Source organism: Onychostoma macrolepis, chromosome 09 (genome assembly GCF_012432095.1).
Source record: "Onychostoma macrolepis isolate SWU-2019 chromosome 09, ASM1243209v1, whole genome shotgun sequence".
Classification (NCBI taxonomy): domain Eukaryota; kingdom Metazoa; phylum Chordata; class Actinopteri; order Cypriniformes; family Cyprinidae; genus Onychostoma; species Onychostoma macrolepis.
The window spans coordinates 9575981-9587192 of NC_081163.1; the positions used below are offsets into that span (position 1 = coordinate 9575981).

The window sequence follows — 11212 nt, forward strand, 5'->3', positions numbered from 1 at the left end:
TCTCCCATATTTCTACCATTTTTGTCTCTACAAGAAGTCTTTAAAATTTTAAGTAATAATCCACCCTGAAATTACAATTCTGGCTTTATTTACACACCTTTAGGTTGCTATAACTGACACTATTCACTGAAAGTCAACATTCACTGAAAATCATGGCATCCATGCTTGCTCTTCAGGTACTTTCATCATTGATTCAACATCAATGATTCAACGATGAACTGACTTTAACTGACTATTTACTATTGTACTCTTTTTAGTGCTGTTTTACAGTAGAATTGAATTTTGTTTGCATTATTGAAACATTATTTTCCCGTTTGACACTGTAAAGCTGCTTTGACAATCTGTATTGTATAAAGGTCTGAATAAAGGTGACTTGACATGAGCTAAGAAATGACACAAGGGTGAGCATATGACAGAATTCTCACTTTTAGTGAACCATTCCTTGTAGTTTTCAGCCTTTGTGCACTCAAAAAAATAAATCGTTGAATGAACATGATTTAATCGTAGCACCCATTATGCATCTATTCAAATCAAGTAAACTTGGACTGCTTTGAATATGTTATCTGAACACAATATACACTAGTAGATTAAACATGATTTTAATGTCAATGTAACTTCTTTGCAACTAATTGAATCAAAATGTTTGTATTGTGTTAGTCTAATCAAATTTATTCTTATTCACTCAATGTCTGTAAAGCACTTCAATTCAACAAAATTCTGCCTTGTTACATCAACTAGTTAATGTCTTGTTCATGTATGGTAATGAATATCTATCTTGTTGTTTCAATTATATTTGTTTTAGATGACAGCACTAAGCAATACATTACCAAAAGTTCAGTAATCTGCAAATAAAGCACAGAAAACATGCAAACAATTAAATTTTTTTATTTTTTCATTAGGCTTTCACATGCACCAATAAAGTTTAAACTGCTTTGAGTGTTTGTGACACAATGTATAAGAAACATTTAGCCAACAAAATCTTGGCTCTTGAGAAAACTGATCGCCAAGCGTCGATTGTAGGACTTTAACACCCTTTTGGTCTTAAAATTTCTTAAAAATTAAGCAATTTTAACACTACCCTTTTTGGGAATTTGTAAGGTAAACCTTGGCCTGACACAAACAAAAATTAACATTTGAACATAAACATGAATGAACATAACATAAAACAAACAATTGTGAGTGTAACAATTTTTTGAGCTGTAAAATAACAATAATAAAAATATAGTCTGATGTACACCAGTCTTGTTCAAGCTCACTTGCTCCAGTAGCTTGTTTGGAGGAACTGTGCCAAAAATAAGTTGTCCATATACATAAGGAACTCCAAGTGCATTTTGTTTGACTTTTCTGTCTTTTTCAAGCTCACTTACTCCAAAAGATTGCTTTTGAGGAATTGTGCTTTGGATGACAACCTCTGCCCGTTTAGATTTAGAAAGATCTTCTGCAAGACTTTAAAAGTTCATTTACGCTCTGGTGGGTAGCTCAGGTTCAAGCAGTATATCAGTCCAAATAACAGAGCACACGCCTGTGCAATGCTACTCAAGTCACTGATGACTTCCACACCTTCAATTAAGACACCAATGTCCTGTGGGTCATCGTCAGGCAGCGCTCCCTTCTTCAGTATGATATACACTCCCATCACAGTTGCTCCATGGTACTTTGTGACTCAATGTCTGAATCCTGTGGAATGAAATACATGAAAGATCACAAAGAAAAATTAGCTCAGCTATTTATTACAAGAATTCCACATTTATACACTCACTGGTCACTTTATTAGGTACACCTGTAAAGTATAAATAAACAATTTGTCCAGCTCAGTTATTTGACAAAGTCATGTGTTCTAACATGTCACATTCTTGTTGTAGCAAATAGGGAAAAACATGGCCTAAGTACAGAATATATGGGTTTTTGAAACTGTATTTTCTCATCAACTCACCAAATATGCCTTCACTAGTTTTTCAGGGTCTTCATTCAAGTAGGTGCACAGAGACTTGATGACACAGGCTCTTCTGGTATGTATAGTGTCATCATGTGGGTGAGGACAAGATTAAAATAAAACACAACTTAAAAGTACTGTTTGGGAAGAAAATGCCAAACTACATCTGCATTGAGAATGACTATTAAAGCCATTTATCAATACAAACCTTGGAGATGGCAACCATGATCTGTGTGATTTAAAAAAAAAATGTTCCTGATTGCCCGCCTTTTCTACTGAAGATCACCATCAATCGTGGTCAGTTCTGGTCAAGCTCAGCGAAGAACGTAAAAAGCAGTGGTACAGTAGAAATCTGCAAGAACTCCCTATAAATCTGAAAAACATTGACAATGCATGTTAACTCTCATCAAAACAGAAGGTTGAAAAAAAAAGCTGTTTTAACAAATTTTTTTTATCAGCAATGAAAGTTAAGAAGACATGATGTACCACAGCCATCTAAATATGGCCTACTCTGTTTTTTGATTAAAAGTATAAGAGCTGCCATGAGTTTTAAGTCCTGCTCATGTCTTAAATGTGCATGGACCATTTAAATATACAAAAACAATGATTGCCGCTTCCAAAACAATGGTTTTATAATGCAAGTAATTTGTACGTACATCTCTCCTTTGCAACATACTGCCACATACACGACACAGAAAAAAAAGAAAAGGAAAGTTCAGTAATCAAGGATAGTTAGTTATACATTACTGTATGTGATTGTTAAGAAAAACTACTTACCATGTAATAAAGGTGAGGTTCACACCAGAAGAGCATGGGGACAGCTTTATATTGTGATATAGCCCATTTCTCTTTTTTTTTTGTACTAAAAAAAATGAATATTTCCGCTGTGGAAAAAAAAAAGTATATAAAAGTTAACCTGCAAAACTGCAACTAATTTACCCTAATGTGTATGCCAAGGCAAGAAAACAGAAAAACACACAACATGGAGTATTCTCCTAATTTCAAAGACTGACTTTAAAAACTGGACCAAAGAAAATTACCACTACTGGCTGCTGTTACTAAATATCAAGAGTTTTACTTATATTTATAACTATATTCCCTGAATAAAACCACAATGCATACCTATTCAACCATAACTTTAACTGCAATTTGTTAGGACATTTCAAATATATGGTCGACTGCACCATAGATTTTACTTGGCAATTACTGTATTCAATAAGCTGGGTAGCATTATGTGGCATTTTGGAACTCTATGTTTGAAAAGACAGAAATGTCTAGTTATAGCACGTTTAAAGTAATATTTTGCTGATACACACACACGAAGGGCCATTCCAACGTTAGTTAATTTAGATAATAACAACAACATTCCCTCCGTTGGCACACTAAACAAAATCAAAACAAACAAACAAACAAACAAACAAACAAACAAACAAACAAACAAAAAACGGCTCTATAAACGTTATCTAGACTGAAAAGAGCGATGAGAAGTGCACATTGATTCAACATTAACTTCTGGTGATTCGGATATATACCACGGCACTAATTACAAGCAGGTACATATCAAGTGCTTACCTTCAAGGATGCAGAACGATTAACGTTAGACGCTGCAGTTCAAACCATAGACATAATATACGTATATTATATCTATGGTTCAAACCGCTCACAAAACTCCACTTCCGCCTGTGTTCCCGAACTTCCCGCCGCAGTGCTGAGCATGCGCAGTGACTCACCAGAGAGAGTTGTTGATAAGAAGCGCCTCAGTCTCGTTGAATCAACAAGTGCTGATCTAATTCATTTGATTGTTTCTCAATTTAGTTACAAATAACAAGAATGAATCATTTAACAGAAGCAAACTCGTTATATTCTTATTAATCAGACATATTTGTATTTTGCAAATCAAGCAAGTGGCTAGTTGACTTTTTTGAGTGTGTTTGTCTCTGTGTTAAAATTTGTGTGTTTGCATACGTTCCCCTGTCTACTCTGTAATGTGTCAAAAAGCATGAGTCTCAGACAGTTCTTTGATGCATCTCAGAGACCTGTGGTTACATGTCTGAGAACTAAACAGGAATGGAGAGGAGAAACCCTAAGGAGTGTTACTGACAGCCTGGTGGATCCCAAAAAACTAGCAGAAATCAGCTGTTTAGAATACAGAAAGACTTCAAATTTACCTATGTTGTTACGTTGCTGTTTTGTATTTGTTTTTGTTCTGATGAGAAAGATTCAATTATGATTCAGGCTGATTAAGGGCCTTTCAAAGTGATTAATAAAAAAAGGACTTTCACAATTTTAGGACACGCAAGTTGAAAATGTATTGCACAAATGCAAAATGATTGAATTACTGTTTTAGGTATTTACACATAAGGTGTACACATACATTTTTGTATGTTTGGTAAGACACAGAAGCATATCAATATCTAAATAAACCTTATGTAATCAAGGACATTTATTAATTTGACAATGAAAACAAACTTCGAAACAACAAAAGTGATTTGAAACAGAATTTTGTAATTTTAGAAATGTCTTTACCGTCACTTTTGATAAATTCCTTTCTAAATAAATATTAATTTCTTTAAAAAAAAAAAAACTTTTCCCATTTGGTAGTGTATCAGAATATTATCCATCCCATTGTACAAAAATGAAAATAAATTAATTAATAAAAAAAAAAAAGTTTAATCTATCTTGTGCTCTTTGAATTTAATAACCAGACTGTTTTAACCAAAATACTATATTTTTAGACTCGTATTATACAGTTGAAGGATTTCCAGTCGTTTAGACGAAACATCCTTCAACCTCTGAGGAGAAAACATCAATTCTGACTGTGACTGTCTAGTTTATGAAGGTAATGCGTCCTGAACACTTTCAATGTAAGAGGCAGATGAGAGCTGAGTAGAACAACCTCATTATCCTGTCATTAACAGCCCAAGGACATGGCCAACTCCACTCAGCTAATGCAACAAGACGCAGCGGTGGGACCCAGCAAACAGGTGCACATGAAATATCTGATAAAAGCAACACATTAGTATCTGTTGCCTGCGGTGTGCTCTATTGCCAATGAGGAAAGCAAGACAGCTACGCTTTAGGGAGTCTGTGTGATTTAGTCAGCGGGTCAGAGCTATCAACACATCGAAGTTTATAAATGCAGATTTGGTGACTTTGATCATGTTTTATGATGAGGACAGTGTTGCTGTATATAATAGGCAGTTATTTTACTGCGTAAAAACATGACTCAAAGGGCACGTGGACCTTAGTCACACCGGGAAAAATGAAAAATAATCAAAGATTTACTCGATTGCTGTGGATTTAAAAAAAAATAAAAATAAATTCTTACAGTTCCAAAGTTTTCTGCTTCAGTCCCATTTACCTTGCATGATGCAATAGGCTATGTAAGGAATGATTGATGATGGGCCATTGAATTATTAGAGAATAATATACACTCAAGGAGGTGATGCAGCCACAATGCGAAATGGCGTAATAATAAAGCGGTTTCATTATTTGACTGTTCTGTAGGTCTGTGTGGTATTTTAAAGTATTTAATGAGTGTATTTGTCTTATCAGCGTTTATGTAATATTTTCAATAGTTTAACATCCCATGGAACACACATCCTCATTTTATTTGCACCAAATTTTCATCAATCACACAATTATTTTTAAGTGGTAACCCATTGACAACATGCTGCTATTCAAATAATAGGAAAGTTCTTATTAATCTAATCCTTTCTAGAATGTGTCAGTCAAATGTAACAGACTAAACTAATGAGCTGAGATGTATTTACAGTATGAGAGTTACTATATTATTTAGTCCTAATTGTGTTTATTTTTGTAAAGGCTTTAAGCCAGTAAATGAAAGGTTCTCCAATGTTCAGCTTAAATCTGTAAAGAAAGCAGTAAACCCACTTATTAAGAGTCTGCCAGCTCTGAACAGACTATTTAGCAGCGTTGTCGCAGTGTTGACGAATACTTCATTTACAATTCTGGGGCATTCGTCATTTTGCTTCCACAAGCAAATGTCATGTTGTTTACAATGTTAATTGGCATGAATAGGTGGAACTGCTCCTTTTAATTGCAGGGTGAAATTAAAGGCAAAATTAGTTTTTACATTTTTTCAATTAAATATATTATTAATTATGTTTTTATAATTTATTTATTTGTTTTATTATTATAACTGGTTGTATCTGTAACACTAACAATGACCACTTCCCAATACAGGTCTGTTTTTCTTCATAAATCTAAGCTGTCCAGGCAATTTGTTAAAGGGATGGTTCACCCAAAAAAAAAAATTCTGTCATTAATTACTCACTCTCATGTCGTTCCAAACCCACAAGACCATCATTCATCTTCGGAACACAAATGAACTTTCTGACCCTGTCAGCAGCACGTCATTGTACTCTCTTGAATGGCAGCAGAGACTGACCTGTTGAAGAAAGTTGTTATTTTTGTTTTCTTTGCACAAAAAAGTATTTTCGTAGCTTCATAACATTACGGTTGAACCACTGATGTCACATGAACTATTTTATCAATGTCCTTACTACCTTTCTGGGCCTTGAACATTTCAGTTGCGTTTCTGTCTATGGAGGGTCAAGCTCTCAGATTTCATAAAAAATATCTTAATTTGTGTTCCGAAGATAAATGGAGGTCTTGCAGGTGTGTAACGACATGCAGGTGAACCATGCATTTTTGGGTGAACTATCCCTTTTAAATGTTTTCCTCAAGATTGTTTGTGAATCTTAAAAGCTCAGACATGTGAATTCAGTGTGTGTTCAGTAGATATGAAATCTTCCTCAGCAGAGCTCTGGCATTCAGATCATAGTTTTACTGTGAGCAAAAAACGCCCACAAATAATGTTGCTTCAAAGTAGAGTAGTTTCCTGTTTAAAGCAGAGGTGTGTAATATTTTTTGATGGTAAACTACTTTCACTATCCCAGCTTAATACGCGGCGACAGCTATGAAAATGCAAACATTATGGCTCTGTGGTGCTTTTAAAATATTGCTCTGTTTGTTGACCAGCCAATTTCGGCTTGGGCTAATAATGTGAGTTTGGGACAGGAGTATGTATTTGACCGATCAATGGAAGACTAGGGTAGTGTTCAGAAAAATTATGCTAATTACACACTTCATCTATTTACATCAAATGTGTAGAATGTGTATTTACCAATTGCCCTGCTCAGTTTACTCTTAGTTAAAGCCCAATTTTTCCTCCAGCAAAGAGACAGAAGGAAGCAAAAACATACTCAATTACTCATTTCAACTGATCTGGTTAATGTTCAGTGGGCGAATGCTTTGTTTATAATTTTTCCAGGTCACGTCCCCAAATTCCATGTTTTGAGAAGTTGTCTAAATTATTAGTGTATGCTTAAGTGATTTGGCCATCATGTCATCTCCAGGCAAACGGCCGAGCTCCCAGCAGAGCCGCACACACTGCCTAGAGAAGAGCTGCTGCTCGTTAATCATTTAGAGGGAGCAATTTGCGGAGCACCTGTGTCCCAAGCAGGTAGCTATTAGGAGGATTCATTAAGTGGAGGACTGCAGATGTAATGGCCAGCGGCAAAGCTCATTTAGAAAAATATTGGTTTCTTTGAATACTGCCCGATAACAGGGAACATGCGCAATTTTCTCTGGAGAAAAACGCTGTGTGTATTTATTCTGTTAGTTATTTAGTCTGGTGGCATTGGTTAGGACCAGTCATATATATATGTATATATACAGTATATATATATATATATATATATATATGTATTAGGGGTGTAACGGTACACAAATATGACGGTTCGGCACGTACCTCGGTTTTAACGTCGTGGTTCGGAACGATTTTGGTACAGCAGGGGGGAAACTAAACTTTTTTTTTGCAGTTTTTATATTAAATTTCTAGGTTATTTGTTAAAATATATTCAGTTACACACTGGCTGTCATAGCATGTTTCATAACAGATTAATTTAAACATACATTAAATAATTAAGACTAACGGGTTTAGTAAAATATGATGAGTACAGGTGCTGGTCATATAATTAGAATATCATCAAAAAGTTGATTTATTTCACTAATTCCATTCAAAAAGTGAAACTTGTATATTATATTCATTCATTACACACAGACTGATATATTTCAAATGTTTATTTCTTTTAATTTTGATGATTAGAGCTTACAGCTCATGAAAGTCAAAAATCAGTATCTCAAAATATTAGAATATTTACATTTGAATTTGAATAAATGACCATCCCTACAGTATAAATTCTGGGTATCTCTTGTTCTTTGAAACCACAATAATGGGGAAGACTGCTGACTTGGCAATGATCCAGAAGACGAACATTGACACCCTCCACAAAGAGGGTAAGTCACAGAGGTCATTACTGAAAGGTGTGGCTGTTTACAGAGTGCTGTATCAAAGCATATTAAATGCAAAGTTGACTGGAAGGAAGAATTTGTGTAGGAAAAGGTGCACAAGCAACAGGGATGACCGCAAGCTTGAGAATACAGTCAAGCAAAGCCGATTCAAACACTTGGGAGAGCTTCACAAGGAGAGAACTGAAGCTGGAGTCAGTGCATCAAGAGTCACCACGCTCAGGCGTCTTCAGGAAAAGGGCTACCAAGCCACTTCTGAACCAGAGACAACGTCAGAAGCATCTTAACTGGGCTGTGGAGAAAAGAACTGGACTGTTGCTCAGTGGTCCAAAGTCCTCTTTTCAGATGAAAGTAAATTTTACATTTCATTTGGAAATCAAGGTCCCAGAGTCTGAAGGAAGAGTGGAGGCACAGAATCCATGTTGCTTGAAGTCCAGTGTGAAGTTTCCACAGTCAGTGATGATTTGGGCTGCCATGTCATCTGCTGGTGTTGGTCCACTGTGTTTTTTGATGTCCACAGTCAACGCAGCCATCTACCAGGAAATTTTAGAGCACTTCATGCTTCCTTCTGTTGACAAGCTTTATGGAGATGCTGATTTCATTTTCCAGCAGGACTTGGCACCTGCCCACACTGCCAAAGGTACCAAAAGCTGGTTCAATGACCATAGTGTTACTGTGTTTGATTGGCCAGCAAACTCGCCTGACCTGAACCCCATAGAGAGTCTATGGGGTATTGTCAAGAGGAAGATGAGAGACACCAGACCCAACAATGCAGATGAGTTGAAGGCCACTATCAGAGCAACCTGGGCTCTCATAACACCTGAGCAGTGCCACAGACTGATCGACTCCATGCCACGCCGCATTGCTGCAGTAATTCAGGCAAAAGGAGCCCCAACTAAGTATTGAGTGCTGTACATGCTCATACTTTTCATTTTCATACTTTTCAGTTGGCCAAGATTTCTAAAAATCCTTTCTTTGTATTGGTCTTAAGTAATATTCTAATATTTTGAGATACTGATTTTTGACTTTCATGAGCTGTAAGCTCTAATCATCAAAATTAAAAGAAATAAACATTTGAAATATATCAGTCTGTGTGTAATGAATGAATATAATATACAAGTTTCACTTTTTGAATGGAATTAGTGAAATAAATCAACTTTTTGATGATATTCTAATTATATGACCAGCACCTGTATATGGTGTAACATTTTGCTAAATGCTCTTCTCTAGACTTCATTTCTCTAGTGAACTAATGAGCTGTGGACACTTATGACTTGCTGAGGTAAATGAAATGCTATGTGACATTTTATTTCCACGCTGTTTTGTTGTTGTCTTTCCGCGGTTGAAACACTGATTGAGCAATTATATGACGCATGAGATGTTAAGTCATGTTTCTGGAATGGCCATAGCAGAAGCTTGGTTTTGTGCTCGGTGACCCATTTTTGTGTTATTTTTGAGGTTTGTGTTTGGATTATTGTACGGTTGGAAGATCCAAACATGGCCCATTATAAGATTTCTAACAGGGTCAGTCACTTTTTTCAGATTTTTTATCTGTTGGTATTTGATAGAATCCATGATGCCATGTGTCTAAACAATATGTCCAGGACCTCCAGCAGAAATATAGGCCCACAACATCAAAAATACATCAGTATATTTCATTGTACACATGGGGTACTTTTTATCCCTGTGTTCACCAAACCCATCTTGAGTGTTTGCTGCTAAAAAGCTAATTTTTTAGTTTCATTTGACCATAGAAGCCAGTCCCATTTGAAGTTCCAGTCGTGTCTGATAACTGAATATGCTGGAGTTTGTTTTTGGATGAGCGAGGAGAATTTTTCTTGAAACCCTCCCAAACAACATGTGGTGATGTAGGTGCTGTTTGACAATTTTTTTTTAAGGTTTTCTGACCCCGAGACTCAACTATTTTCTGCAATTCTCCAGCTGTGGTCTTTGGAGAGTCTTTAGCCACTCAAACTCTCCTTCTCACCGTGCATCAGGACGATATAGACACACGTCCTCTTCCAGGCAGTTTTGTAACATTTTATGTTGATTGGAAATTCTTAATTATTGCCCTGATGGTGGAAATGGGAATTTTCACTGCTCTAGCTCTTTTCTTAAAGCCACTTCACTAATTTGTGAAGCTCAATAATCTTTTGCTGCACATTAGAAATATATTCTTTGGTTTTTCTCATTGTGATGGATGATTAAGGGAATTTGGGCTTTGTTTTCCCTCCTATTTATATTTCTGTGAAACAGGAATCCATGGCTGGATAATTTCATGCTCATAAGCACCCTGGAGTGCTCAAAATGTGAATATGCTCAATGTGAATATGAATGGGAATATACTTCAGAGATATTTTACTCATAAGAATTTCTAGGGGTGCCAATAATCGTTTATTTTATTTTTTAATTTTAATTTCATAATGATATTTCCGCCCATTTTAAATTCTTATTATCCAATGAAAGGTTAGATTTTTGTGATTTTTTTAAATAAAAGATCAAAAGGATTATTAACAATGCAGATTAATTTGATCATATTTACCAAGGGTGCCGATATTTTTGGCCATGACTGTATATATTTCAGAAAAATATGTTATGTTTATATATTAACTATATATAAATATATTTATATATATATAATATAATATAAATTAATAATGTAAATTATATGAATATAAATTTATATATGTAAATACATGTAAATATTTTCAAAATATATACTGTATGTGTATGTATTTATATATACATAATAAATATACACAGCACACACACGCACACACACATATTATGTAAACAAAAACTTTTATTTTGGGTGCGATTAATCACGATGAATCGTTTGACAGCACTAATATATACAGTATATACTGTATATATACTGTATATGTAAGTACACAGTTTTTACTTATTCCATATCAATATTCTTCATCTTTAAAAACAAGTTAA

At 35.2% G+C, this 11212-nt stretch overlaps 1 long non-coding RNA gene across 1 annotated transcript; it reads right to left on the reverse strand.

The window, feature by feature from the left end:
- Positions 1-936: 936 nt before the first annotated feature.
- LOC131547459 (uncharacterized) lies at positions 937-3636 on the reverse strand. The gene is made up of 5 exons (XR_009272940.1): positions 3506-3636; positions 2711-2817; positions 2142-2306; positions 1934-2006; positions 937-1677 (listed from the first exon to the last, which is right to left on the reverse strand). It is a non-coding gene; the product is annotated as an uncharacterized LOC131547459 (long non-coding RNA).
- Between the last annotated feature and the right edge of the window lie 7576 nt (positions 3637-11212).